The following is a 26,590-nucleotide window of genomic DNA, read 5'->3' as shown; positions in this document are numbered from 1 at the left end:
AGATAAAAATAATATTAAAATTTATTTATTTTCTTTATCATTATTATTATTATTGTTGTTAATAATTTAACAGTGTAAAAACTCAACATTCACATCACAGAAAACGTACTCAATGTTTTAAAATATAACTATACAAATGTAACCAATAATACACAGGAGATATCTTCTAAATTACCTATAGTAATCCTCTAAACAATTTTATTTTGAGACGTGGATTTAATCTGAGTGTGGAGATTTCATAGATTTTAAAAACGTAGTACCTACCTATATATTATGATAATTATCTGATTTTTTTTTAAACATGTATTATGTACTTACATTTTGTCACTATAATAATACGGAATGTAAAGTAAAAATCAGGGTTGAAAAAAACCCAAAGAACTATTTAAAAAAATAGAGATCGCGCGATTTTTTTTTATAAGTATTTTGAAAATTTCAAAGATCCAGACACCATTTTTTTGTGATTTTTTTTATATAAATCTATAAATCTATAAAATGGTCAATTCTTAAGCACTACGTCTGGAAAATTAAACAAACATTTTAAACTTGTATTTAAAAAAAAAACTCGACATGAAGTTGAACCGAGGAGGTAGTAAGGTTTTTTAAGGCTAAGTTATTTTATGCTAACCCTGGCCAATATATCCACTTCACATATTATTGTGAAGTCGACGTATAAAACAATGTCGAAATTGTACTATATAGGTAGTTGTAATCTGTTATTTCTGTTTTCAATTTTAATTGGGATATTTGATATGAATGTCGTATATAAATAATACATAATAATATTATACTCGTTCAATTAAATTTGATCTATCATCCCACCGACTTTAGTACACACCGACAATAATAATAACTGATAAACGTAAATTATTGAAAGACACGAAATGTATAACGACCGTCAAAAATACATTGTTATAAATAAGTACATTATTTTCTACAATTTATATAATAATATTACCTATTAAATTTATCATCACTATTATTTGTTTTTATGTCACACAAATTAATGGACATGTATACCTAATAATAATAATAATAATAACTTAAAAACAATAAATTACTCAATCTCAACTGGTCTAGATAACTATAAAGGTATATGAATAGCTATTTGATTTTATACGTTCACGCGTCGATCGCGATGTCTCTACATTTTAACATACCGTTTGTTCCGAGTCATAAATAATTCAGAAATTGTCTCGATTCGTACAAATCGTATAGATCTAATGTACACAATTGAATAATAATCGCAAACGAACTAAAGGAACACGCTTCATTGTTTATGTTTCAGTTAAAATTCGCTAACCTATTATTAAACGCTATAAAACCGACGTTAACGGTCTAATAAATTAACATGTGCGCAATAATAGCACTTTTATTGTGTTTCCTCGGCTGATGGTAAAACTTTAAAGAAAATGAATTACTCGAGCAACGATAATAATATAATATATTTTGTATGATACTGTATAGTCTGAATATCACGTGACAACAGTAATTGTATAGTATTTATAATAAATTAATAAACACGTAGGTACACTGCAGCGGCGAAAGGGTTAATGACAGTTACATTTCAATAAATTACTTTTATAGATATTCAGATCTCCGGACACGTATATAGCGTAACAGAGTATTTTTAAAAAATATTAATAACACGTCATCAACACGTAACGGTTAGGTATACATTAATATTATTATTGTTCACCTGAGTATTTTGGAAACCACCAAATTTTTTCAGTTCAGGGCATGAAATCGAAATAAAATTGTTTGATTTTAATTCCAATTTCACTATTGAAATTGACATTAGTTTTTTATGGTGTCAATATAAAATAATGTTATATTGATTTATTTTATCACTTTTTGTATTGTTGAACAATATTTATTTAATTTCCTTCGGATTTGTAATTAGAATTTAGGTTATTACAATAAATTAGTTTTGATTTAAAATATCACTTTTACGATTTTAATTCTGCCATCGAAGAAACCTGTCGTGTACGCACGTTGTATTATATAGTGGCGTAAGAAAATTAAACATTGTTCATTATACGTTTAATTAGTTACCTATTATTACTTACTGATTAACAATATTATATGGACCTGACCTGCTGTCTATTGTTAAGTTTTAAATTTTAATTAATTTTAAGTTAATTTGTACATAAAAATTATAAAATGAGTAGGTATTATTTTGATATCAATAATATTATGGATACCTATTCATTTTTTTTAATTTCAATATAACTTTAGATTAAGTATCGGTAAAAAAAATGTAATTTTAATACTACTTTTGATTTCTTAGGGTTCTGAGACGAAACAATATTTTAGAGCGCCTAATAATTTTTAATAGGTACATCTAATCAAATTTGTTAACTATTAGGAAACGGCCGCGATTGAACTTGTAATTAATATTATTACGGTTTTTGGGAAGTCAAATGCAAAAGCGGAACTTGGAATTTCCATGGGACAATGTGTACCCAATTGAGAAACAGTTTTCAAGTAGCTCGCAGAAGAGTAAAACTATTGGATTGAATCGAATTCGATTAACCTTTGATACATTTAAGCTGTGCATCTGGCTTGTGTAGGTATTAATTTTTAAAAGTGTAAAATATAATAAAATTTCCCATAACCGATGTGATTATTTGTTCATCGGACCCTTCACGAGTTGCCCCAGTATTACGATATTTTAAATGTCCGCCGTGCGATCATTTTACAAACAATTTGACTCATTCGACAGCAAAAAAAAAAATGATTTTTTAGATTTTGTATGTCTTTTTTTTGTCCAAATACTGAGAGGTGGGTGGTCGGGCAACGACCAATAGCGTATACACAAATTTTACAAAATCATAAAAATAATTTCCAATTTTACACGCTTTTATTCCTTATAATATTTATCACTTCAGAATAAATTATCATGTTTGTATAATAGTATAACAAGTTTTTTTTGTTTTGTTATTATTATTGTTATTTTAGCGAGCGTTCTTTTTCGGAGCTGATAGTAATCGTTACAATACGTGTGGGTAGGTATAACTTTTATTTTGCATTTTAGATTCTGAGTGAAACGATGAATGTATTGATTTTACAATGATGTGTGTTTTTTTTTTATTTTTTTTTTATTTTTTTTTTTATTTTTTTTTTTATTTTTTTTATTTTTTTTTTATTTTTTTATTTTTGTGTCTGTGTACACGATAAGTAGTCGAAATAATGCTTCGATTTTCGACTTCAGTATCTTGTTCGATGGGAAAGTGAATATCGTTGGTGCATTGGGGAGGTCAAAATTTTAATTTCCCAGTAGTTTTCAAAAGCGATGTGAAAAACAAAAGAAAAATTAAGGAAAAACGGGAATTTTTACGCAAAATCGATTTTTAACAAAATCGATTTTGGTTATTGGTGTAACTCTAAAACAAATGACCGTAGATGCATGAAATTTTCACTGGTTGTTTATATTTGCATTTTCTATACACAATACAATTTTGAAAATAATTTGACTTTTTTTGAACTGTTTACGGACATTGTCAGTTTTCAGTTTTTTTAAATTTTTTTTCTATAAATATCAATAAAATTTTATTTGTTGGGTAAAAAAGCTTGAAAATTTAATAGAAGGCTCCTAGGTTATTGTTTCAAAGGCAGATGAAAAAAATTAAAAATCCTTAGTCACAGTTTTTTTTTATACACGTTTAAAGTTCAAATCTTGAAAAAATACGGAAAAATCACGAAAATTTGCAAATTATTTTGAGTTAGAAATTCATAAAAAATTTTCTTTTTAAATCTAAGATTTTAAAATCTAATACAAGATTCCTCATAAGTTTGTCTAACTTTATCAAAAAAAAAATTTCTACAAGAAAGTCAAATTAAATTTTTATGAGCGTTTTAAATTCATATTTTCACAACATTAGATATTCACTCGATTTCTCATGTACCGATTTCCTTATTTTCTTGTAATTCAAAAACGAATAACTGTAGATACATGAAAATTTCACTGAATGTTTATATTAGCATTTCCTATACACCATACAATTTTGAAAATATTTTGACACTTTTTGAGCTGTTTACGGGCATTTTCAGTTTTCAATTTTTTTAGTTTTTTTTTCTATAAATATCAATAAAGTTTTATCTGTTGGGCCAAAAAGTGTAAAAATTTAATACAAGACTCCTGATATATTTTTACAATAGCAGTTGAAAAATATTGAAAATACATAGGCACAGTTTTTTTTTATAAGCATTTAAAGATCAAATTTGGACAGAATTTATCAAAATCTCGAAAATTATCAACCATTGTAATTAATAAATTATAAAATGTTCAGTTTTTATAGCTAAGGATTGAAAATTTAAAACAAGATTCCATGTAAATAGATAATTCGGTTACCAAAAAATCTAAAAAATACACAAGCACAGTTTATTTGTATAGTCATTTTAAGTTCAAATTTGGACGAAATTACATAAAAACCTAGAATAACTATTTTAGTTATTTTGTTGTGATTGTATAATATTATTCGTGGGCACTTGAAACTTCTAATTTGTAATATTTTCATCGATATATTATGATGATAGTATCACGGTTTGTTGTTGATGTATAACGCGTTATATGTACCTAATGGATATTGTGATATGATTAATTTGGAATTTATTATAGGTCAATTTTTTTTTTAATACCATAGATAAGTGTATAATATGTCTTATACCTAGACTGACATATCGTCTCCACTCAGAATCGTTTTTCTTATACAATGATATATCATTGAATTCAAATTTAATACCATCCATTATACAGTGACCCACTTGTAACCTACAGTACAGCAGAGCGACATCCACTTGCCCACCTTTTTATAATTTGCATAATATTATTCTACGAAATAATATCAGATGTAAATGATATGTAGCTGATATAACATAATTGTTTTTATCTCACCGAACGGTCTTATCTCTGTTATCGCGTTAATTTTTTCACCGGACAAGGAAATAATAATATTATATCATATGTATCATACGTGGTTGTCATCAGCGAACCAGAAGTTAGGCATAGTTTTTTAAGTGAAAAAATAATGTCATATTGTGTTTAAAAGATAATATTAATCTTTAAGCCTTAAGTGAGCCACAGTTTTTGCATAAATTGCAGATCTCCATATTATTATCACAGGTGCATCATAACACGAAGGTGAAAATATAATGTTTAGTTGTACTCACGTTTGATGTTCTCGTTGTGTTATGCTAATTTATTATAGTTAATTATCCAATTTAAATACAATGCATCATTGTCTGTAATAATGTATTGACTCATTATGCAATATGCGTAGTAGACTTTTTTGCCTGATCCATTGATGAGTTATTTCGTTCGGATTTGCTATTTGGTACTCAAACTCGTTACGAAATATAGAAACGAAACTAGTCAACAATATTATGGCTATGAATATATTATTATTGTTATTCGTACGAAATCTGGGTTGAATAAAATCGGACGATTAATTTCCTCGGTGTCGCCGAACGTAGACCTAAGAAAAAATAATATACCGTTGTTACCGCATATTATCTACCCGGTAATATTATTATTGCATCGGTTTGTGACTTTGAGATGTATATTCTATCGTCATTTCTCCCCCGCGATGCTTGAAAATTGATTCTGTTTAGTTTTTTGTTTAACGTTTCTATACACATAATATTATATTTCGGTTTTATTTTTATTATTATTGTCGCGTGCACTCATCCAAACGAAGACTAATTGAATAATATAAAGTAAATTGAAATGCGAAACGCATTTGGTTCGATATTTTTTCCGTTCCGTTTTACAGATATAAAAAAAAAAAAATAAATATTATACTATACGAAATTACAATAACAATACTCATTACGTAGATTATTAAAGTGAACGGGTTCATCTTTTGTTATTATTGATCGAACACCGACAGTGCGTAATAATATATATATATTATTATATTCACGGTATATATGTGATGTTTTAACAATACCATAATGGATCGTTTGTCTGATACCCGTCGACAAAGGCTTATATAGTCGTACAATATGCGAATTGCATAAAGGTCAAGATTTCACTAGTCGATTGTTATACGCATACGGTCCGTGTATAATACAATAACAGTACATGCCAATTCGTACTCCGGTCTATTGCATTTTACGAAGAGATAATAACAACACAATGCGGTAATTAATAGGGCCCGGAATTATAATAATAATAATAATATGCACTATTATGCGTATAGGTAATAATAATATATAACTGTGCGCGCACGTTTAACCGCTAGTTACATTTAGTATAATACAAGGTAGTTGTTTTAAACGTTCATTATTTTAAACCAACTTTTCAACAAAAGTTTTTGGAAACATATTTTTTGTAGTTTGGCAAATTTAAAAAATGTTTTTAAAAATATTGTCGATTTATGATCGTTATCTGATTTAATAATTATTATGTTAAAATCTCATTAAAATATAAAAATTATCGTTTCTAGTTTTACGTTTTTGAAAGAAACTACGCGACAATCGCGATGTATATGGTCTACTACCGTTTACACTTGTATACTCTAACTGAATACGACGTGTATAGACCTCACATTTCTATACGTATTATGTATTTTTTATTTCATATTTAGAACCAGAATATTATTTTAGAAAAAAAATAAAAAATTGTAAAAACATAAGTTTTTTGTACTCGAACTATATAGAATGTTTTTTTTCTAAAAAAAATTCACTCAAAGATTTTTCTTAACGTAACAAATGAATGTTTACCTTTAAAAGAGTTACGAAGTAAAAAAAAATAATAATATTTACAAGTATTCACTTAAGTGTCATATTATGTGTAAGAATTATATTTAAAGAATTATTTAATTACAATTTAATTAGTGTGACACGGTGGTTGGCCACAGTTATTAACGCGTTTTGAGGTCAAGTATTAGCCGACGTCTCTAGCTCCTGGATGGGTGACCACCCAGGTTTTTAGTGACGAATAATCACTCCAAATATAATATTACACTGATGTTTCAAACCAACCGTACCCTCCCCAGTGCCCGCAGTAAAACCCGACTAATAACCATGCAGTTAAACATAAAAAAAAAAGTGTAATTACTAATTAGTAACTATAATAATTAACAAAATAATAAGTAATGAAATTATATTAAATATAAATACATAGGATTAATGAATTTGTTGAAATGTGCTGAAATTGAAATGCACCGTAATTCAAACGTCTAGAAAAAGTATCAAAATAACGATATGGTACGATTTTACATTAATATTATAGTTATTAGTTGTGGGAAGAGTTGATCAACAAAATACGAATGATTATCGATTAACCGAGTGAAATGCGAGTAAAAATAAATCTAAGTATAATCAAATTTTATAATACTTTTAGTCGGTTAACACTATTCAATTCAATAGTGTACGAAATATTTATAAAAAAAAAAATCTCAATTTGTTTTCAATAAAGACATTATGCTTTATATATGAATAACTTTAAAAAGATATATAATAATATTATGCTCGATAGTAAAAACTGTGAAAGATACACTATTTTTCTGCACAATAACATATTATTAGGTTGTTTTGATTCAAATTTGTAGCTGTGAACTATGTGCTTTTATTAATAATTAATATATATATATATATATAATAATATGCAAACGCATAAAATGCCAGGCCCTATAAATTATAATTAAAGCAGTTAACAACTATTGCCTTTTGTCTTCACCCAAACCGCAATCTCGAGGACGAGGATCCTCTATGTACATTGTACACGGTATGAAATTAATTTATTGTTTTGACTATAATATATTATTATTTTCTATATCGCCGCTTACTATAGATTATTATTATTATTGTTTTCATAGGTTATATATATATATATATATATATATATAATATATATATCGGACACGCTTGGCGTTAAAAGGCCAAATGCAGTTCAACAATCCAAACGTAAACAAACGTATAAGCATATAGGACATTATATTATATTGGTTTTAGTGAAAAAAAAAATAGTTCTGTTTTAATAAAATTGAGTGAATAACAGCATCAGATTTCTGAAAAAAAAAATAAAACAAGAAACGTCAACATTAATTTCCAGTTAATTTGTTTGTCGAGTGCAGAGCGTGGGCGTGTGTGTGTTTGTAGGCTAATATGCTTTTATCTGTGTCATTGTGATTAAACTTCTTACCTGAGACTCGACGCAGACACGTCGTACCGTATTATACTCTTCACAATAATATAACAATAATATGATTGTTGTACGACTATTTTACTCTTTATAATATTACATAATTTAACATCATTTTCACTACGCCTTTATAAATTCATATATTATTATTGTACCTATGTGTTTCAGAATGAACGATTAAGCAAAGAATTAAAAGAAAATCCCGTAACGACTGAATAAAGGTAATAATAATTTTTAACAATAATATTATTATAAGTTATTATTCATAAGTTTTGTATCACACAATATAATACTAAGTAAGTATTACCATAACGAGTCCTCCGTATGAAATCGGTTCGATAGGGATCGAGTGTTATAAGAGTTTGGTAAAATTTGAATTTTTATATCAAAAAAAAATATGACAATAATAATAATAATTATAATATGTATTACCTACTGTAATGCTACAAGAGAAACATTCAATTGTCAAAGTCCGAAATCTCTCCGAAATAATCGGAACGAATAAACTGACAAACAACGTTACAAAAAAAAAACTGTTGCGACAAAACGTATAACAAATGACTGGATAATATTATGATATTTTATCGAGGCTATAGGTATAGTACCTAGCAAGTAGCTGAAAATGTATTCGACGTCGACAAATTCGCGTACACTGAACTGTGTGTAATAACGTGCATTTAACATGTTGTTATTATTATTATTATTATTATTATCATTGTTCAATTGTTTAATAATTTATTGTTCAATCGCCATCCGTATAGAAGTGATGATAGTGCGTGTGCGGGGCACATTCGTGGTATTGTGTATCAATATTATACGTACCTACATTCGATACTCGCAGTGTGTGTACATTTTTCGTGCGACCCATGATTTCCATGTCCTCTGAATTATTGTAATTATATGGGCAAATTCGCAGAGCACACAGCAGTGCCCGTGTCGACGTATATTGATCATTATACTGTTGTAGTTGTATTATATCTATTATAATATCGCGAGACCGGCTCGCCCCTGCAGCACGCCCGACTGCCAGATGCTCTATGCTCGACCGTTTCCCCGGAGGACTGGCTTTTGGAGTAATGCCACCACCACAACCCTCCACCACCACCACCACCACAGCCTCCAACCGCCGCCGATGTAAGCGTTCTTGGTTTGCGGAACCCTACCCCCACGGTCGCCCCATTTAAATAGTAACAACAACAACAATAATCCTCACTCGTTCCCCACCAGTATGTAAAATATTTATGATACTATCGAAACGCTATTTTGAACTTCCGTAAACCAACCACCTATCAACTACGTCTTAAAAAGTTCATTTCTTTTAAACCCACAACGACTTCTTCACTAGTTTTACACCCATTAATGAAGCAATTTAGCATTTTGTCGTTAAACGAATAAAACATTAAGTTAAAATATTTATGTTTATATTCTATACATAATATTATTCTATAAGCATGGTCAAGACTCATTTAATTTCACTCACTGTACCAATACCACCCTGTATATAATTATTTTAAATAAAAATAAACCATCGCATTATATTTCTTGATTTAATAATTTGATAAGCACAAATATGTAGTTTCCGTGTAGACATAAAACTCATGATTATTTTATGACATTTGATGAGTGACATGTGGTAAAACAAACTTCTTTTTTCAAATAAGAACCCCTTTTTTTATTTTAAAATGTAATTTTTTAATAATGTGATGTGTTTTTAATAATAAAACGATACCTTGAGTCTATTTAAAATGAGATCGGTACACGGCGGCGACCAGTTTTCGTTGGGCACCGGTCAGACATAATATGGTCAGACGCCGTCCCCACTACGGCGACGCGTTTGGCGCTGCCGCGAAACAAAGCCACGCCCATGCGCACTATTTGGCGGCCCATACCAATCTCATTTTGAACAGACTATACATCTAAATTTTAATTCGAAAGAGTAGTTAGTCAATTCTTAAATTGTATGGACTGAAGGTAATAATCCTTAAAAATGGTTCAAAATAAAATGTATATAATAATATGTCATAATATATTATAGTCTACAGTACTTATTATAATCATAAAATGTTTACATGTTGTATGAAAATATGCTAATGTATTAATATTAATAACTATAGTTTTAAAATCATTAAACCTATTTTATGCGAAAATAAAGTTATCCTTAGTACATAAAGTTTAATAACGTATAAACTGTATTCGTTCGATTTGGTATTTAAAAACATAAACATTTTGAAATAATTATCTGCTTAGGATTTACATTTAAAAAAGGCAGTTTTCATTAGGAAAAAAAGTAGTTTACCATCAACACAGGACACTCTTTAAATTAAGAAAACAAATAAGTATAATATTTGAAACCACGGTCTCGAGGCATATTGAGAATTATTCTGAAAATTCAAATTACAATAAATTCATTATTAAAGAAAACAGTTTGGGTAAACGCTGAACATTCTTGGTGATCTACACTTTATATCTTCACTTTAATGCGCCCGTCTACAGAACGAAAATGTAATACAATATGAGTCATATGTATGTTTTACATTATAATATATAATATTGATAAATGGATTATCTACATAATATTTTCTCCGACAGAACAAGCAAAATAATATATTCGTATAGATCACACGGTAAACGGATGATCTTCAGTAAATTCTTATGATTAGTACGACGACATGACAATATATTATATTATTATGGTTTTGTTTAAATATTGCGATATTCACTATAGTCACTGCACACGACTATCAGAACAATATATTATTATAACGCGATGACATTTTCTCCAGTATTTGTACCTCCATATTTCATAATATTATCAATTCAATGCTGCCGGATTCAAACCGCTGCAGCTATAGTATAATGTGTTGTTCAGAAACGGTCGTCTCTCTAATCCGGATTTCATTGTCTTATATTGGTTGTAATGGACCGCGGTATATGTACCTACCGGGCGCGCTGAACAGTTCATTAAGTATGTATATCTGAGCATATAGTCATAGAATTTTCCCGAATTTACGATTATATTATAATATGCAATACTAAATTACGATTTACGACTCGTGTCGTCCGAGTGACAGTTGCGAGCCGTCACGTATATATAGCTGTGAATATTATTTGTCGAGACATCTCTCAGCCTTCAGCTTTTGAACGTCGTGTATCGAAACGTCGTTAATAATTAATAATTGTATATGTATACGTCGAATAAATGAAGAACGCCCCGAAAACGGTGTTCGGTTCTTTGCTAGCATCGCAATTGTTATCGCTGCACGGCACGCGTCGGTTATATTGCATTATATTACAGCTCTCCTAGTTTTAATTATAATATAAATTCGCTCTGACTAGCGTGATAGACGGCGGTTAGTTCAATAGCGGAAAATAACAAACCTCTTTAACTCCTCCCCACCACCGACATGCGAAACGTGCCGGGCGTAAACAATAATATAGCCGGCGCCCGGTCACGTGTTCAGGCAGGATGTGATGTGTGTGTATAAATCAATTAAACATTCGAAACGATGGGGTTGCCAATGGCAGAATGTCTTGTATGACGTGTCCGATAAGTCACGTAGTCGTGTGGGAATCCTTAAAGTCCGTCATAATCATGATGACGTATATGTAGGATTTATCGGTTTATCGAAGGACAGGGCCGAGTTCGATGGTCAGGATATAGGTAGTTACTATGTGTTATTTAAACAAGGAAGAACGATTCAAGAGCGCAGAGAACGTCATAAATAAATAAATTAAACATTCGAAATGATAGAGTTATACCGATGCCAGTTTTCGATTTTCATGTATGACGTCGTGTCCGATAAGTCACGTAGTTGTGTGGGAATCCTTAAAGATCGTCATAATCATGATGTAGGATATGTAGAATCGGTTTATCAAAGGACAGGGAGTTTGATGGCCAGGATATAGGTATAGCTACTATGTGTTATGCGAACGAGGAAGAACGATCTAAGAGCGCAGAGATAGTCGATAGAGAACCGTCGTACTAAAACATGTAAGTGGACGAGTGGCGTGATATTTCAACAGATAACACAATTTATATTAACTATGAGAAAAGGTATTCAAGAAATAAGGAAGGTAGTAGACGATAAACATATATTTTAACATCAGCCTACCTGTATATTGTAGGTAGGTACATCACACTGTCAGAAAATCATTAAATGTTTCACTAGGGCAATATTTATCCCATTATCCAGCTCTGATTTTTTCAAATTTAATTTAAACATTTTAAACCAATAATTTAAATATAAAAACAAAAATTGTCTGATTTATTTAAAAATAATATACCTAATATAATATTATATTATATTATTTTTGGTTTTATTGTTCAATGCACCAATAAGTCAATGCAATTCCTTTCTGGACTACAATTAGGTATTTGATATAAAATAAATAAATTATTGTAACCGAAATATAATTTACTATAAATATTACATTATCAGTGTCTTTCTTGGGTTTTCAGATAATACCCATGATGTAGGTAGGTACAGTCCGAAGTATTACGTAAACGATTCTTCTTCTTCAAGACAGTATGAAATCATATAAACACTCGGTATAGTAGTTAAAATGTTTGAATTTATTTATAGCCGAAGCCAAATCAGACGACTCGGTGAAAACAATAATGATTTGAAAACAAATTGTAATTTTGTTTTCGTTCCGATGGTTTTCCTTTGAGATACCTAATGATAGCCTCACTCGCGATTATATTTCATGTCTTGTGTGTGATAATTCATGAAACTTCAACTGCACATAACACAATTATTTTGTGCGTAAACGAGACGTGTACTGTATAATACGTGTTGAGCCTGTGTGAACTATGGAGTAAAATTTATTAATAACATATTCCCGGAAGTCTTATAAAATTTTACGTTCACACTTGAAAATTCTTTAAGAGTTCTCGAAGAAAATATTAACGACGAGCTGTATTCATTATGTATTTGTCTTCTTGGTAGTTTTCCGTCATAGCTAGACCCGTGTTATAAGACCGTGGTTCAAACGCACATCTAGTTTAATATATTGTGCGATGCAGTTTCCGAGAAACAATTAGTTTTACAACATCCTATTTTAGATGTACTGCGTAGTAATTTAGCGTGGACTAACTTGAGTAAGAAATAACAATGCATTCCGAGTACAAAATATGTTTATTAGTTATGATATTATGTATTCGTCGAAACGATTTCTTAGTGTCAGTTTGGGATCTTTTTTCCGTCGTCGTTTTGTCAACGTTTGTCGGAAGTCGTCACGAAGTGAATTCGTATATTATATTTTAAGCGTATTATACACAAACAAAACGAAAAGAGAAGGTATCAGCTACTGTTTCTTGACGGGCAGCGAGTTTCTTAACGTCCAAATAAAAAATGTCAAAAACCTCTTTATGGGTACAATAATATTACAGAATACAGGTACGTAATGCAGGGCTTGAAACCGATTGAAAAATGTCGGTTTCGGTTTCAAATTATAATACCGGTATCCTATTTTTTCCGGTTTCGGTTTTGAAGTTAATACCGGTTTCCAAATTTTTTCGGTTTCGGTTTTGATTTTGTTTTCGGTTTTTAATGGTTTATACCGGCTTCTGAAATCGGTTTCAAGCCCTGACGTAATGTCACTCGCAAGGTGATGGGTTTCACGTAGGCAGTGGCGTGACGAAGGACTTTATTTGAGACACGTGCCTCAGGTTTAAGGGTGGCGGGCTAGGGGAATTTCACATAGGTATAGTAAATAATATTTTATTAAGACACTCAGACTAAGCCAATCATTCTCAGTTACCATTACGTAAATACGTAATTATTTATATATAAGTATTTATAATTACTAATTTAAATTATTGTGCCTCATAAGTTAATGAAGTTCGCCACGCCACTGCACGTAGGTACGTATGCATATACTACGCATAATCTATTATTATTGGGAACTCGATGAACGATATTTTTGCTATTTTTTCTAGCGCGCTTTACATACTAATAACAAGATTGTCGTTTCGTAAACGGTTTACGTGACGTTTCGACAATATTTGGGGAAACAACACAATTTCGTTGGTATCACAAAATACGATTCGGTAATCGAAAAATATAAACAACGAAAATAAAAACCATGTCTAATATTTTAGCAATGTCACACATCCCGTAACGATACAGCAATTTTTTTTTTAGTTCAGCATACGAAGAAAACATTTATGTAAGTTGTGAAAAACTATCGACTAATCTCTTCAAGTATTCATCGTCAGGCAATCGATGAAACTACGTTACGACAGTCATTTTTTATAATATGTAGAATCGAAAGGCCACGTTAGTTTATTTACATTAAATTAGAAACGGCTTGATATTTTTTTAGCAACTGTATTATTGATAGTTCATTTTTTTATAATTATTTTAAAAGTGTTTATTTACGTCGAATAGATATGCGTATCTTGCATAATATCACATATTTTCTCTACTTTGACTTAACGATGGGAGGAGCAATGGAAAAACTAGGGTGCTAGTGGTGCTTGCCCCTCCCAAAAAAGAAAATAATATCCTTTATTGATTTAGATATAAGCCCCCCTATGGGTTATTTTAAGTTAATAGTTTTGTAATGGGGACTGTTATCCCTCCAGAATAACAACCCTATAGTTGTGACTATGAGGAGGAATTCAACTCCCCGTAGAGAAATCGACTAAATCTCAATTACGATAGTTACAAAATAAATTAAAAATTGGTTAACAAAAGTAAATTTGGGGCTAAATTTTAACATGTTGCGTCCACTGTTCTAGCATTTCTATAACACACCAATTTATCATCCAGGAACAAATTTAATGAAACAAAGTAATTTGTGCATGCCCATCGTAGTTGAAAATTGAAACAATTAAAATGAATAAATTATATCCACGTCACTTAAAAATAGAAAAATTAAATACAATTCTAAAACCAAATATTATACTGTTTTTATTTAGAAATCTTGTTTTCTAGAAATCGGGTACAACATAAGAATGAGCACTACCTACTGAAAAACACGTCTTATAAAAAAATGCACCACTTGAAGCAATTTCCCCGTTTGCCTCTCCACCACCACCTATCTTGCGAATTGACCCTGCCTGCAATTTTAAAATATACTTTACATTATATACTGCTGAAAACCTTCACTCATATACCGCGGAATTCGATGCATGCGTGGTTGTGACGTTTTTAACCTTTCGTCTAGCGAAATCGATATTTTACTGAAATAGATATTTTTCGTTCTTGGTTCAGGAACACTATCCGCGTATAATATATTATTATTATGATGTGAAATCCATTTTTAAGTTGTGATATTCGGACCGTACCACGTGGGTTCACGATTTTGAAACACTATACAGGTTTGATGTTTCCTGGATGCTTTTACGCGAAATAGATATTTAAAATCTCGAAAGCGTATTGTGCAACTCGTTTATCGGTTGTACATACAATAGGTATATTATTATATAGATACAATATTAACTGTGGTCGATCGAAACAAGTACAACAGTTATATTCAATTTTTTCTACAAAATAAATGAATGATATTATTTTTGTTTATCAAAATAATTGACTTTACCCTTTTTCCCGAACGCCATCCATAGCAATAATAATACTATATGAACTAAATGCAATAATCATTAAATTTTTTTAATTGTTTAAATTGACTGATATGTTATGTATAGAATCTGATGTGCAATACATTGCTATACGCTTAGATTGATCCGGTTGATTTGACAAATCATAGGTACGTCAGGTTAAGAACATGTTTATATGGATCTATAACTACAGCTGTAGTTAAATTAACTTAAATTTAACCAAATATTTTTATTTAATCACGCAGTACCTATATATAATAATTATTATAAATATTGAAAACAAATAAATAACTATATAAATATTTCTTGATTTAATAATTTAATTTTAGTGGATCCAAGCTTGTGATTTCTCAACAGTGCACAATAGGAAGGAATATTAGGATTAATGTTTAACGAAGCTGTTACCTACTTATTATTTAGAATTAATTAACTAATTAACTTTTTTAAACCACCGTCTGATCCAAGAGTAACAAAATAATTGACTTATTTTTAACTGATTTAAGTTAATATGTTTTCTATATTATCTAAATATAGATATTAAATATTCATAGGCGGATATCCTGTCAAATATCAGTGTGTGTGGGGGGAAGGGGGGGGGGGTCAATTGGTGTAAACGATGTATTTGATACCATGAATCCTTGTGCCTTTGCCTCCTCGCCCTCAACAAATTTTCCAACAAAAATATTATTAACAAAATCACTTTATAATTACCAAACTTTTGTTATTTATGACAAATATAATAGTGGAATAGTATCATAGCATAACATACAGTTATTACTAATTTAGGATAATAATAATTTATTTTAATGAAATGGTTATTATTTTATCAGTTTACAATCCTCTCTGGTTTACCGATACAGTCTGTTAGTCATTTATGCCAGGTTTTAGTAGTAGATATATACATCTGCAGTTCTGTGTTTATAGCATATCTAAAGTTCTGAGTCTTAAGTATGACTGTCTGAGGTAAGACGTTATTCAATAGACAGTAATTGATCTTAAAATTAAAAAAAAAAAAACCATACGTATAATTAATAAAACTCTTAAACTTAAAAATATTAATTTTAGGGGTCTTAAAAGTATTTCAGGAGATTAAGTCAACGTAAGCTATTCCACCTATACGCTAGTGTAAGAATTCATAGTAACAGTTTATAATCCTAAAATTATAGTAACATATTAGATATTAGATTGGGAGACTGTAGAATAAAATTGTATTTTTATATAATATTATAGTAATATACAGCAGTTTTCATTTAATAGAGACACCGCTTGCAGGTTAATTAGGGCAACCACTTAATCAGGACTAATTAATAACACGCGACCTATATAATGAGTCCCAACAAAGCAAAGATTACCGTATTCAAGTACATAATAGATAAATTAGATTTTTTTTCCACACGCACCACTCTTCTCTTTATCGATGTGTTTGATTGGATCTGGATTTAATTTAATAATAATATTATCTAAACCAAAATATTTACTTTGTGGTTTTGCAATATTTGTTCAATTGCGCTCCCGTGTTTTCATAATATAAATTTACGCCGAGTAAGATTGTTAATAATGTAAAAGGTTTTACCTTACAATGAAGTTATTGTTGAGATTCTCGGGGAGTTGTAATTGAATCGTATCTCAATGTTCCTAAGTCCATGGACAACTGCATAATATATAGATGATGGACCTGCAACCGTTTAGCATTGTCACCACGCATGTCTCAAATAACGTACCTGCATAAACGATATCCGAGTGGACCGAGTGGTTAGTGGGTAAAAGAGATCATTTATCGTATTAATATTAGTACAAAATAAATAGGTATACATTTCAATAAAAATATTACATAATATTATTACAATGTAACATAAAGCTTTTTCCTTATTTACATTAATTATTTAATTATTTATTATTAGACACCTGCTAATTTATTTAATATTACAATTCAATCAAATAATATTTTGTACCTACACAATAAAATCAAACTTTTAGACAATAAACAATGTTTATGTTTAGAAATACAATTATAAGTTGTTGTTTTTTTTTATTGAGTTAAACCCAGAAACCATAGCCATTAGCTGTTTTTGTTTGCCAGGGGAGGAACGGTTGTGGTTGAATTGCGTTGTATGTATGTGTGGCAAGGATTTATTGCTAAAAATCCAGGGTGGTCATCCATCCGGGAGCTAGCAACACCGAATGATACTCATAGAGTTTCCGCAGTTGAGTGTACGAACCGCGCCACACCAATATAGCCACTTATCAGAGTTTAATAACGTTATAAAAGTACATTTCCATATAAAGCATGGGATTAAATTAGTATATTAATTAATGGCTAATGTCATGAGTAATTTTTAGGGGATGTCGGATAACGTAGATTATATGTGGGAATGCGTAAAATGGAAAGAAATTTAGAAAATAACTAAAAAAAAATTAAATGAGAGAATCAATTTGGTTCAGCAAAAAACCATTTTGAAACTTCACACTAAGTGTTGTCCCGCGGTCATTGATAGTCCACAATTCACAAACCAAGTACTTCAGCGTTTTGATAAATATCGCGTGAAGTGTAAATACTATGGAACATTTTTTATGACGAAGCTAAAATACCTCAACATTTTAAGTCGTATTTATTAATTAATTAATGCATTTAAAAAATATATATATTTATATATTATTGAATCACAATACAGTAACGTACAATAGATTTATTTTGTGACGATTCAGTGTCAATTATACGAGTGGGTACAAAATACCTATAATCGTATTTCACGGCTCCGGCCACACATCGTTTGTCACTTATCTCGTACCCACTCGAATCGGGGGACTTGTTTCAATTTACTTCGTTGTGGAAGAACTAGCAATTGATTAATAACTGTATTTGGATTAGGGTACTCGAACTACGCGTGCGTGTTCTAGAACCTGTCATTATACATAATTATTTAACGTATATGGTCACGCAAAATTACGTGATGTGAATTTTCCCCCTCCTCCCGCCAGCTATAGAAACATTTTCCTGAACCAATCGTAAGTTGTATTCCTTTATATTATGTAAGTTCGTCTCCTCGATTTTTAAGCTTATCGTTTCGTTATCATCTCAGGGATTAGGTTTCGCAGCACCTCCTAGGTGTAGGTATATTAAGTATTCACGACAAACTCATCAAATCGAAGTTTAAGACTAAAAATTCAGATATTGAACTGAAATTTACTTATAATTTTTCCCGGGAACGTCGTTCTGGCTGGAAGTCTATATTATCATCATAATCTAAAAATCGTGAAACGCAATGTATCATTGTCTGCCATGTCCGGCGCTGTAGGCCGGTTTCAACGCATATCAGATCGCTGTTTGGGCACAAAACGATTGTAATAATATTGAAAGACGAGACGGATTCGGAGTCGTAAGCTACAAAAACTACAGACGAGAACGATATTTTCATAGAATATTTTATATTGTATATGAGGATGTGCTCCGTGGTGGACGAGGATAAGACTAGCGTGCGTGCGTTGCAGGTTATTGTTGAAGAGTCTGTGAGGGGCCGATCTATGCAGATATTATACAGGTGGGATTGAACCCGTGTACAAAGTATACACACTATAATAATATAATCTCTGCGTTACACGTACCGGCCCGGTCGAGGTCGAACAAATTTCGTTTACCATAATATCCATAATACCTATATGCTTATAATATTATATTATGCGGCGCAGCGGTGTCATGTGCATTTCTACCGTTCATGTGGCTCATATATAGCAGGTGTATAATATTATTGTCGTATTATAATGAACAGAATGATTCGCCAAACATACATTGCTCATGCCGAATTTATTTTAATCCTGATTTTTTGACTTTAAACTTGCTTTAAGTATCGGAACTTTTAAGTATGCCTTCACTTTTAGTACCTTCTTTTCCAATACTTCGAGTTTTATACCATCCATATACCTAATAAGAATTAATTTTTTTCAAACTAAAATTACAAGTATGTTTTAGCACATAAAAATACAGAAGCGACACTCGATCAGCTGATCGGGTTTCTGTAACCCTACGGTATGAAGTATTGGACTCTAAAAGTTGTACCGTATCTTTAATGTGAGATAGTATGTGTTCAAAGAGTGAATTTTTATTTTTATTAATTGAATTGGAAGAAAAGATAACGCAGCCAACATGTATAACCAAGTTACTCGTACATATTTATCTACCAAAAAAGTAACTTCCGCTGGCTGTATTAAGTGTATTATAATTTTTATGTTTTAACTATATAATTACTAACCATTTGAACAAAAAAAATCAACTGTTTTGCGTTAAAAGTCACTTCAGATGTATTTTAATATTTATAAAATATGGTAAACTATATGTTCAAAACAAAATAGGTACCACTTATAACTTATAAGCCAGGAAGTTAATATGCTGTTATAGGTTTTGGTAGTCCTATTGTGGTCTACACAATAGGACTACCAAAACAGTTTTATTTTAATATCTCTCCACACACAATTTCTTATTTAAAAACCAATTAAACAAGTTAGCTGACGACTTAGTGCCTGACGACTTAGTGCCAACAATTTGGTCATACAACCGAGAAAAAGTGGTGAAGTTTAGAATAAAAATATAATATCTTGAGTTAATTGAAATGTGTTAACGTGTTAAGAAATTGTTATAACGAATAATGATTAATACATATTTTAATATTTAGCTCGTTATGTTTAGAATTAAAATAGAGAAAAATACTAACCTGGGTAAGTTAAGAAACATGTATCAATATTTTTTTTTAAATTAGTGCGTTAATGATTATTGTGGAACTTTTATTTTTACTAATTGATAATCTTACTAACAAAAAACATATTAATTAGTTTTTAATTATAACCACAGTTGTTATAGATAGGTGTTAACACGAGCTTAAATATTTTTTCAAACTATTAGAAAAAAGCTAATTACAATGTAGGTACCTATATAATATTTTAACGTATTAATTTTAAAAGTTAAAATAAAAATATGCCATAGACATTATATTATTGTTGTTGTTGATGAACTGTCTTCCCATCAACTCTAACCAGTACCTTGTTAACTGAATTATTTCATGTACTCAGCTGGTAGATTCATACCGGGATATCGTTGTTTATTTACTATACAAATAAAACAATATAATAAAATTATAGTTCATAGTGGTCGATGCCGATTCTCGTTTGCGCGAAAATTAACGAGATGGGTGAACCGTAGTAGTGGCAATAATAAATGTATTATTCCTGCCTACCGCCTCACTGGACGTACAGTTATACCATAACAGTAACGTTTATTATTATGATTATTATTATTGTAATTGTTATTATTATTATAAGTGGTAAGTGATTTCGGTTTGAAAACAGTATCTACTTAACCGTCTTAGCTGTTCGTAATATTTACGATTAAGAGATAACGTAACACAGGTATTTAGTGTCTCCGTCTTACAAGTGCGTAACATAGCAAATTAACGCTCAGCCGATCACGTTTAACTCCGCTAGCTTAAAAACTAGAGTAAATTGACCTATTTTTAAACTCGATGGTAAGAACACTGACTGTGTTTGTTTGTATGTGGGTTAAATCCTCCAATTCATTTAATGAATTCATTAAATCAAATCATTATACCTTCGATTTTTGTCGATATTATTGTTCCATCATTAAAGACTCTTCGGTTATATATTTTGTACGTCAGTTATACCTGTATAGTTGAGAATCACTAGTAAAATTTTATTGGAATATCTAAACGTGGTAAATATTATTGGTGTCCATCGGCACAGTATAAAAATATATCAACCGGTGCTAATAAAATATCGTGTTGGTAAGACATACCAACTTTTGTATTTATTTATTTATTTTTGTTACTCTTTCGAGGTTTTTAAAACGTTATATTTGCTCACTCACACGCGGAAGTCGTCGTGTATGGCGAGATTTAAATAAGTTGCGGGTGGTACGATGCGCAGTAAGGCGTAGGATTAAGGGATGTATGAGGTGACACACGACTACTACAGCATTAGTGGTAAGAAAAAAAGGCATATTGAGCTGCTCGTGGTAATGGGAGCTCAAGAGCACCGCGAGGTTGATGTAAATCTGATAAAATAAATATTTAAATATTAGTATATGCATAATTTATATCGGTACCTAAGTCGATTCCTAAATGTAAAATTCATATTACAAAATAATGTTCCGTTTCAAAAATATATACAACCTATATCGGTAAGAATTAAAAAAAGCGACCTACCTATGTAAGACCTAAATGAAATAAACGTGCCAAACTCAAATGCATATTGTGATACGTTATCGAAAATATCAAGTTGTGTTTCTCTCGCGTAATTCCATTGGGAGTGTGTGTATCGGTAGTCGGTACTATATAGAACTATGAGCACACGTATATTGGCCGTATTAAGACATTACTCTTGCGCATTATCCTCGGTGATCAAAAAGTTTTCACAGGTCTCAGGTTTCAACCACTAGATTGTTTGGTAACTACTTAATAATAACATAATCGATCTTTCGTTGTGCGTCGAACCTCCGCGGGGCAATGAATCATTTCCAACTTAATTGAGAGATCAGTCTTATACGTACGAGTAAGAAAATGACTGCATGTACATGAAAGTATTAACTTCGTAAATTAAATCAATATATTATATTGACAAGTGATAATATAACGGTTCGGGATGATTATGAAAATATAAACTAGAAATTCAGTAAAAAATATTAAATTAATTCAATACTTATAAAACAATTTGTGGGTAGTGCAGAGGTATTCAATAACGTTTTCATCCCGCAGCTCCATTGTGTGTTCACAATGTTTTTACGGCTCCCAAATTTTTGTGGAAAAGTTGAAACAATACGGATACGATATGGCCAATATAATATGTGATAATAACAGTGACTTTAATACCAGAAATAAAACTTCAAATAGTCACGTAATGTGTTTCATCGTCGTTTACATAATTGCTTTAATTAATGATTATAAATAATATTCATACTAATTAATAATTATATTATGACCTACATTAATTTTGGTTTCCAGTGCTTTAACGCGGCTTCCTTCGCCAACTCTCGCGATGCCTTTGGGAGCCACAGTTTGAATACCTCTGGGGTAGTGGTGTAGTGCAATAATAAGTCTGAAAAAATATTCTCATTCGTTAAGTTTACTTGAGATCAACTAATACCGCTCTTTCAAATTCATCTTCTCGTCTTTCTCTTTTATTTAATTTTGAAATGTAACAACGTATGCATTATATTCAAAAGTGATCGAACGTATATTTAAAAAAAAAAATCAAATTAGTGATGATATGAAAGCTGATATCAATATTATAAACTTCATAACGAATTTAATTGTTTTTTTTAACACATTCTTTTGTCGATACGATTAACATATTGTATTGTATGAATGGTTTTAGTGAATAATAATTACTCATCAATCACAGATTGGTGACATATTGTGCGTGTGTGTGCTATTTGATGACACACATTTTCCCAACATCTGCACCCATTAAGTTAGAAAATTATACCTATCTACTTATATTGAACTACTTAAAAACAGTTGTTATCGATCATCTTAAGTTATGTAAGCGCTTTAAGATTGTTAAAATTATGTACCTTATAAAATAATGATAAGTATTTTCGAAATAATGGTAATAACAATATAATATTATGATACATGGAAAATTATGTGTATCAATGTTAAAACTTTTATCCAGATAAAGGGAGTATGCAAGACTTGAATTTGTACGATACCAATTTCTAGTTCATGAAAGAGGAGCCTCACCTAACATTAGAAATTTCCCTTTCTGGACTTGTCATACTTATCAAAAACGAACAACCTGTTTTGTACTTGTTTTAATATTCTTGCTTGAAATAAAACACATTATAATATTTCGCTAATAATAAGTTATATCTGACCGAAAATATAAATATCATATTGGTAGTATATTATATGTAGCATTCCGTTTGTACTTTACGTAGGTATGTCGTATAATAAAACTGGTTTTCAAAAATGTACTAAGTTGTACCTTAAAATTATTTTTTAAATAAATTTAATTTAAATGATTAAGAGTTATTAAATCAATTAAATAAATTAAAATTATTATAAATCAACATATTATTATAATAACGAACGAGTCACGTTTTGCAATATTTTTTTTTTTAAACTTGTTTCCCCCGAACTGTTTTATCACATTTTTATCGTATTTTATAGTATTGTTCTATTTTTTTTATTTTTTTCTGCTATCGGGTATACGCTGCGTCTAGTATTTTCTCAACATTTTGGTTACAAAACTCGGTGTTTCTGACCGATCAAAATTGCGTTTGATGCACTTTCGACCACACTTTTTGGCCCGTATTTGGCATTTGTGTATTATTTAGACGACCCTGAATATCACGTGTGTGGGTGCGAGAGCTTTTGTAGACCTAATTACGCTCGTGGAAATGAGCTTTTTGTTCGTCTCATACTTTCCAGTGCAATTGATAATGTTTTAGACGAGATTTTCTAACGCACCACAGTCGGTCTACACCGCACCTGAAACGAATACAGATTGGAAAAAAAGAACAAAAGGTATTTGAGGGTCTTGGGTTCGACTCGAACTTAGACTTAATGATTGGTTTCGTTGGTGTATTACACACACATATTATATACATACGTACGGGAGAATGGGAGACCGCAGACCCTGAATTCGGACGAAAGAAAAACGACGACGAAAAAAATCGCGAGCCTTATATTTCGGAAAGTAAACTCAAATAATCTCTTAAGAGCCGTGAAAATAAAAAAAAATACACCGTCCGGCCGCGGTGCGGGGTTTCAAACAGCCCAAGTTGGCTTCGGGCCCGATGTGAAATAAATGTCACTTTAGCAGACTTAAGACGGACATCTAATCGTTTATCAGATAATATATATTTATAGTTATAAGGATTTTTTTTTTTGGGGGTGGGGGGAGGGTACACGACTCGCCGTTACAGATTAGTTTTCCAGATATTGTGCCGAGACACACATTGCACCATAAACAATAATATGATTAGAAACTAAACTAAGGTATCATGACGATCGCAATATTATGGTCGTGTTCTCAAAGTTCTTGTAGTTTCATAAGACATTATGACTGAATAATATACTAAGTAATATGATACTGTAATGTAACTTACTGTTAACTGAACGGGATATAATTTAATCTAAATTAAATTATTATTTTTCCTTTTGAGATAAGATTTTTGTTCTTAGAATCGAAAACTGTGCTGTATAGACGTATAGTATTACTGAAATTACATAATATTATATAATGACCCGTGGATAATTAATTTTTTTTTTAACAAACTATACTTATATTAAATTATAAATGAGAAAATTCTTGCTTACAGAGAGTAAATTTTTAACTTAAATTTCATTAAAATAACTTAGCGTAAGTCATAGCATAAACATTTTGATCAAAGCATCCGCTCTTCGTTGTTTAAAAAACAATATATTATAATTATTTAGCTACGTCACGACCACAGCATCTGTAAATAAGAATGGGTGGTTTGGTGGGTACACTATTTCAACATGAAGTGGCATGCACGATTACCATCTATATTGGACAATCAACGTTTAAAATTATATTCTTTATTTTAAAGTAATTCGAGTGTAATATTGGTAATTTGAACAAGCATTGATCGTGCCACCTTGATAAAAGGACAAATGGTCATCGTAAACAAAAAAAAAAAAAACCATACACATTTGCGAGTGGTTTTGTCGATCGATACTCTCTGGGTAGTGTGAAAGCTGGCGGCCATCGTTTTACAGTTTAACTGCTGCAAAACTTTTAAAAAAAATTACGCATAATATGATTAAATTCCTCGTAGGTAGAGAGGTACACGTGATATTATTTGTTCAAAAAATGTTAGCGCATTATTCATTCTGCCGTAGAACATATCTCGTGACTCATGTAACATAAAATATACACAATTTGAATTCAAACATTGTCTAGGACGGTTAGACGGGTCAAGACAGTGGACAGGCCTCTCTGGCACCCTCGCCGACATAACACCAGGGCTTTTGCCACATCCGCTGCAATTACGACCAGTCAATCTTCAGCTGTAGAACGTGTTCCGGCGAGGGAAAATAATTTAAAGTGTACTGTATTTTGAAACTGTATAATATTCGATGTAAAATAAATATTGTTTGTTTACAAGGTACTGCGACAAGTGTATAGCTAATATTATAATATTGATGTTAGCTACGGTTAGCAATAACGATATGTGTGAGAAGTCCAAATCTGAGCAAGTCTGCCCTGGGTGTGGGTGGCATTTGCTGCATTTGCATTTGCATTTGCATTTGCTGCAGAAAACATCGTAGAACACACTGACTGGATTCGGTGCTCCACACTCGCATTTATAAGCCCGGTCTCGCCCGCCGCCCCTGAGAAGTCTGTGGTTGGTGGATGGCGCGTGGTCGAACGGCGGCGGTAACGGCGGCACTGGCCGCTGTCGAAACCACGGCCACTGCAGTGTCTTGTCGTCGTAGGCCCGTACGCGATGCGGCCGGTCCCGTGTTCTGTGACGGACCGGCGCCGGCCGAGTCAGGCACAGAACACGGCACCGACGCCGGGCGGTGGCCAGTACCTGTCAGGACGAATCAGCGATAGCGCGCCAGTCACCGTACTTGTTGCGGCCGGTCTCGTGTTCTGTGACGGACCGGCAAGTGAGCCGTGGCTGCTCATTTATTCATTCTCGCAAGTCATCCGAGATCCGTTTGAGCAATTTTTTTGACGACTGTACATTATTGCAACCGGTCTGACCTGCGCTCTGCATAATACCATAGAACCGGCCGATACAGTCGGCGCGAGGTCGGTGCGCTCCTGCACGGGCACCCGTACGCCTCCCGACGTCAAACGTGCTTGGTGCAGCGTTTTGTTCGCGGCGGCGCTAGACT

At 31.5% G+C, this 26,590-nt stretch overlaps 1 protein-coding gene across 3 annotated transcripts in view; it reads left to right on the top strand.

Moving 5' to 3' along the window:
- Positions 1 to 26,590, top strand: part of LOC132941343 (peroxidasin homolog) — a 432,704-nt gene that overhangs the window by 118,931 nt on the left and 287,183 nt on the right. For all 3 annotated transcript variants that reach the window (XM_061009356.1, XM_061009358.1, XM_061009357.1), the window contains one exon: positions 8,318 to 8,370. The gene's annotated coding sequence lies outside the window, so the exon portion shown is untranslated. The remainder of the gene's footprint in view (positions 1 to 8,317; positions 8,371 to 26,590) is intronic.

This window comes from Metopolophium dirhodum, chromosome 3 (assembly GCF_019925205.1).
Source record: "Metopolophium dirhodum isolate CAU chromosome 3, ASM1992520v1, whole genome shotgun sequence".
Taxonomy (NCBI): Eukaryota; Metazoa; Arthropoda; class Insecta; order Hemiptera; family Aphididae; genus Metopolophium; species Metopolophium dirhodum.
The sequence above is the reverse complement of the archived record's forward strand: the minus strand, read 5'-3'. Positions and strand labels throughout refer to the sequence as shown.